General features: G+C 47.4%; 1 protein-coding gene across 9 annotated transcripts in view; it reads left to right on the top strand.

Moving 5' to 3' along the window:
* Positions 1 to 5,122: 5,122 nt before the first annotated feature.
* Positions 5,123 to 6,000, top strand: part of LOC122480708 (SSX family member 2 interacting protein) — a 42,985-nt gene continuing 42,107 nt past the window's right edge. For 2 of the 9 annotated variants that reach the window (XM_043575452.1, XM_043575449.1), the window contains exon 1: positions 5,166 to 5,288. The gene's annotated coding sequence lies outside the window, so the exon portion shown is untranslated. The other 7 variants (XM_043575451.1, XM_043575446.1, XM_043575448.1 and 4 more) reach the window with 7 other exon arrangements.

Below are 6,000 nucleotides of genomic sequence, written 5' to 3'. Positions count from 1 at the left end.
CACGCGTGTTCACTGTATTTACTAAAGGAGGTATGTTTCTCTCCCAGAAATAAAGGTTTTGAGAACTACTCCAGTTGATATCTTACCACCTTTCTTGATAATATCTTATAATTGTTTGTGTGGTTTATGCATAATCAAGTTTTGCATGGCATATTTTTAAATTAACAAATTGATTTGGGGACAAATGGGAGAGTTGGAAACCAAAGTGTTAGAGCTTAATAAATTCATCAGGTATTCTTGCTCAAAGAGAACCCTTTCACCAAAAAAAAAAAAAAAAAAAAAAAAACTAGGGGTGCCTGGGTGACTCAGTTTGTTGAGTGTCTGACTCTTGATTTCAGCTCAGATCATGATCTCACGGTTCATGAGATTGAGTCCCACTTTGGGCTCTGCACTGACAGTGTGGAGCCTCCTTGGGATTCTCTCTGTCTCCCTCTCTCTCTGCCTCTCCCCTGCTTGTGCTCTCACTCCCCAAGTAAATAAACTATTTTAAAAAACATTAAAAAAAATACTAGAGCAAAACACTCAGCAGACTAGACAAAAATCTAAAGCACTAAGAATGGAATACCTGGAAGATTGTCAGGCATCAGGTAATTGTACGCTGTTCTGTATGTTTGTATGTGTCAGAGTAGGGTGGGACAGGTAATGTGAAGGGACAGTTTTCTTTTCTGGAGATTTTCACCTGAGTGGAGATGAAAGGAAAAGGGCACCACAGCAGTCTGTTTCCCTGCAGATGTAGCCAGGACTTTGTAAGTGGCACAGGACTCTCATTTCAAGCCAGACTACAAGTGGCCAAAATCCAAAGGGATTTGCCAGGAATGAATCATGTTTGGAAATGCGGCATGATGTAGAGATTCAGTCAGATAGCTAAGGGAGCCAAATCCAGCCAAGTATAAGGCCACCTTTTAGAAGTCAGAAAGCAGAGCTGGTGGCTGGTCTCAGCTTTTTGTCAAGCTTGCAGGGTGAAGATTGCCACAGTTCTCTCTCCTCTATGGAGGACTCCCAGACCACTGAGCCCACAAGGAGGACTCTGAAGTCTTTGGGCCTTGGAACCTGTCCTACAGTATTTTGCAGTTAGTTACAAACAGCCTTAAATTGATCTTGTAAATAAAATGAGGCCATGGGTAAGAGAATCGCTAGCACAATATCCAGTAAGATTTTGTTTATCCACCCTGCCACCCCTGGAAAGATGGTCTTGGCCAGAACACAGAAATAATAAAAGTGTAGCCATTAAGGAGAAGTGACTCAGCCCATCTTCTCATCTGTTACAGCCTACAGGCTCTGACAAGAAATATTCTCCTCTAGGTCCAGAAATGGTTGCTGTTATTGAAATAGTCCAGATGGTATGAATTACAACAGAAAGGCTTTATAAGTTTGTCCATTATTATCCAGATTTGAATATACACATTAGTAGAAGCTGTGTGGCCTGAATGTTTGCTGTGGTATTTGAAACAGTGGTTTCTAAGGCATGTGTATGAGTAAATAGGGAGTAGATTATTAATTTAATACATATACTAAAGTCAGAACCTATTTATTTCTGTAAAATAAAAATATTTTAAAGTTATAATAATACATACTTGTAAAAATTCATGTATAACAGAAGCTAATAAAATGTAAAGCAAATGTTCCCTCCCTCCTATCTCCCTCCTTCCCTCCCAATCTCACTATTAATAGTTTGGTTAGCAACCCTCCAGGGCAGGCATGGAGGGGCTGCAAAGGCGAACACAACCAAGATCACTGTCTTCATGAGGCTTCCATTCCAGTGGCGGGGGAGACAGACCATAAGCAAGGAAACAAGTAAACAAATAGAACCAAGCCCAAAGAAAGATTACTTTATATTTGAAAGTGGGGTCTGAATGATGGAAAAGAATCAGAGTTTAAACCCTTGTGGGAAGAAAACTGAATGGCAGGTTCAAGGGACAGAGTGCCACAAAGGGCACCACTGTGGCTGGGACTTTGTGTGCCATAGTGAGATTACCAAGAGGGGGATGGGAGCCAGATCGTGTGTGTATAATTGGTTAGGAAGTTCATGTCATGCTAAATACAACGAGAGGCCATTAAACGTTCTTAATCGGGGGTGGGGGACAGAAAGGATCTGATTTTCATTTTTGAAAAACTGATGTAGTAGGGGCAATGTCTGTAGTCTGCAGACATTTTGGAAGAGGTTCATTCACACATAAACACAAACACATATACATTTGCAACTTGTTATTGGTGTACATTTTTAGAACTCCTCTTTGCAATTAGGTTCCGAGTCAGTTTACTGTCTTAGAAAATCAAACACATCTTGTTTTTTGACCTTTATCTACCCAAATGCAGCAACTTAGTTGGAAAACACAGGTTTGGCATTTTAGCATGGCTCCAGAATGTGTTCATCAGATTTGGCTCTGAATAACTTTTGGATTGTCTCAAAAATCAGGTTTATTCTCAAAAAAAAAAAAAAATTCTTTTCAATAAATTCAGTCCCTACTGGTGTGATACCTTTCCAGCAGCATCAATGGAATAGGTCATGTATACAGCCTGCCAAAGTGATTACTTTGAAACGAAAACCACTCATCTGAAGTTATGCTTATTTATTCACCAAATAAATATTGAGCACCAACAACTAAGTACCAGGCACTGTTTTAGGCACTGGGGATACATCAGTGAATAAGCATGTGAGGAGTATGCAGGTATGCAGAGCCCTACTCAGTGATGTCTGGGTTCTGGGTTGCTTTTCCTGAATTCTTCTTGTTTTTCTCTCACTATTGAGGGATATACCACAGCAGCTCCAAACACATCTTGCTCACTGGAGGATGGCCAAGGCAAGAGGTAAGGAAAAGAATTCTTATGGGTTCTCAGGGATAAAACTCTTCCTCCAAGTCCCACACCCTCTTACTTCACATTATTACTCACCAGAATTAGGTCACATGCTCAGGTCCTAAACCAGTTAACAAAGAGGGACAGAGTATCAAGACAGGTTTAGACCAGTTCTCAAAGTGTAATCTTAGGAACCCTGGAAGGAGGTGGCAATCCCCAAGACCCTTTCAGGAAGTGTGCAGTCAAATCAATTTTAATCATAATGCTACGATGTTATTTGCCCTTTTTACTACCATTCTTTTATGAGCGTGTAGTGAAGGCGACCTGAAATAGTGCAACAGATTGAATTCAGCAGATGGAATAATCAAACTGTCTTCCATTAGGCCAGACATCAAAGATATCTGCAAACTTTTAAATTAATATCACTCTTTACTATATTGGGGGAATATATACTTATTTTCCATTAAAATGTGCTATTTATGTTAAGATGTAATTTTTCTTTTTTTAAATAAACATTTTAAATTTCTGTTTTAATTTCTAGTACGGTAAGTGTCAATATAACCTATATAAACAACAGCTCTTTGGGCCCCTCTATCATTTTTAGGAATGGAAAGAGTTTCCTGAAACCAAAAAATCGAAGACCACTGTTTTATTCAGACTGACCTGATTCATCCTTGGGGGTGGGGGCACGTCTGAATTTCCAGACCTCAGCCTGACCCAAGCCTTCTTTTCTTAGAATCCAAGTCTGTTAGTGGTTAGGTCACAACAGGGTGTGCCAGAGGCTGCTTTTTGAATTGCTTGAGCTCAACTCTTATACCTGTTTGAATTGCTTGAGCTCAACTCTTATACCTTGAGCTCAACTCTTATACCTTTTTAACTGTGAGGGGAAATGGCCAAAATGAAGCCTTGGTATTTCAAGGAAAAACTGTCATATTAAGTTGCTTCTTAGGATGGGGAGGGGTGTGGGATTTTGAGGGATGGATAGTTGAAATTTCAAAACCCTTCTTGGGAACAGGACTAAGCCCCTCGCCCCCGTATCGGTAGCCTGGGTTAGGGGATAGGTAAGTAATCTTTGGTGATAATTGGTTTCTTCCTCCCCATCAGCCCTGCGCTAATAGCGAGCTTGCAATGATGGCCCCTAACAGGCTATTTGGCTGTCATTCACCTATGCTTAACAACATCTAGCCAGCCTCCTGATGGCTTAGGCCAAAAGCAAAGAGGATTTCATTGGACTCTGAAGCTGTCACCATGGTGTGCTCACTTTCTCGCCTTGATCTTTCATCCAGGATTGGGGGTCTGTGCGTGTACATTGGGGGCGGGGGAGGTGGGAGCACTACACCCTCCCTTGTTCTTCAGTGTTAATATTTGTTTTTGTCTCAATTATTTAGGTTTCCAAGAGCTCTCAGGAGCCTCCTTAAAATACCAAACCTGTTTCTCTCCTCTCGAGTAAATCCATTGGCTCCACTAAAAACAAACAAAATCCATCAAAGCACATCTTTGTGTTTTTTCTAACTCCTCTCCTATGCCTGCGACTTCACCATCTGATCTCTTTCCTTTCCCCGGCCCCTCTTCCTCCCTGGAGAATTTTAGGCTGCTATGGAAGAGGGGAGGAGCCGGTTTGACCCCCGCTACGGGAGCAACACAGGCATTCATTTTCTCTGCACATATTTTGCTGAGTGGGTGTGGAACATTGCTGCATAAACTTCTAGTTCACGAGTGCCATCGTCAGTTTTCTCGCTGTCTTCTGCCCAGGTCCGTTTCTTTGCCCTAATTTTACATGTAACTTTCCCCGGGTTGGGTTGTTTGCATCCATGATTCCCAACGCTTGAACCTCCCTTCCCCTGGGCCTGACCTAATTCTGGGTGCCGGCTGTTGTTTGGTTTATTTCTCCACTTTTGCCAGCGCACGTGGCTCTTTTGGGATGCTTCATTTTTGCTTCTAGGGTGGGTGTTGGGGTTCACTGGGGCTCGGAACACGTGCCTTGAAGCAGCCACGACCCGCTTCCCCCACGGAGCCCAGGGGCCCCAGCCCCGCGGGCGTAAGGAGGGGGCGGGGAGCAGGGCCCGGGTGAATCACAGGGCGTAACAGGTGCCGCAGCCGCAGCTGCGCCCGCATCCCTCTCCGGCTCTAGGGATAAGGTTTTCTTTTTCTCTAGGTTTTTTTGGAGGGGGTGGAGGAGACTCTGGGGGCCAATGCAGGCCGCGGTTGTTCATCGCCTAGCAACCGGAGGAGCCAATGGGAGGCGGCTGAGCCTGCGGCGCCGGCGGCGCGGGGGCGGGGTGGGAACCTAGCGAACCTGCCCAGGCTGGGGGTGGCCGCGAGGGGAGGAGCGGAGCCCGGCCAAGGGCGGGGAAGGCGGGAGCCCGAGGCGGAGGCGGGGCCGCCGGCGCGGGGCGCTGCGTGCCGCGGCGCCTGTGCGGGCCCCCGGGGCTGCGAGAGCCGGCTTAAGACAGCGAGCCGTGCCTCCCCCGCCGCTCTCGGGGGCGGTGACGGTGAGAACTCTTCCCCCCACCGCCACGCGAACGGGGATTGTGACGCGCCCGCCCGGAGAGGGGCGGGGGCGCCGGCGGGGCCTGGGGTGGGCGCCGGCTGGGAGCCAGAGGGCGGGTGCGGAGGTGAGCGCCGGCACCTGGCTCGGCGCCCCGCTCCTCTGCGAGAGGCTTGGTGCGGCCGTTGGGGCCGTTGGAGGTGGCGGGCGAGCTTTGACCCCGGCCGTGGCTGGAGGAGGAGGTGGGAGGTAGGTGCCAGCGCGGGTCCGCTCCCGCTAGCGGTCGCAGCGCTGCGCCCCCGGGAGGAATGCGGACCGCGGAGCCCCAAATCCTCTCCCGGATGGAGAGAGGGTGGCGCCTGGCGTGGGATGACGAGCGACGTGGGGGAGGAGGGGATGGCCAGTTTGGGGCTGCGGTGTGTCGCTAGCGGAGGCTGCGGGGCATGCGGGCTTCGGGATTTGTTGGGGCGAGCCGCAAGAGGCAGTCCTTAGAATGAGTTACTGACTGAGCGGCCCGTGGCTGCTGCGGGGGAAGAGATCCCCGATGGAGGTCTAGTTAAAAGTCAAGGGGAAGAGCTTACATCATCTAAAAGGCAGGCAAGTGTGAAAATATTTTGGTGTAGAATTTTAACAGTAGAGAACGGTAAGCCGAATTGTGAGCTCCCTGCCCGCTTTTGAGCCTATGCTAATCGCCCTGTTTTGCAAGCCACTTGGGC

This window comes from Prionailurus bengalensis, chromosome C1, assembly GCF_016509475.1.
Source record: "Prionailurus bengalensis isolate Pbe53 chromosome C1, Fcat_Pben_1.1_paternal_pri, whole genome shotgun sequence".
Lineage (NCBI taxonomy): Eukaryota > Metazoa > Chordata > Mammalia > Carnivora > Felidae > Prionailurus > Prionailurus bengalensis.
Note: the sequence above shows the minus strand (reverse complement) of the source record. Positions and strands in the feature narration are given on the sequence as shown.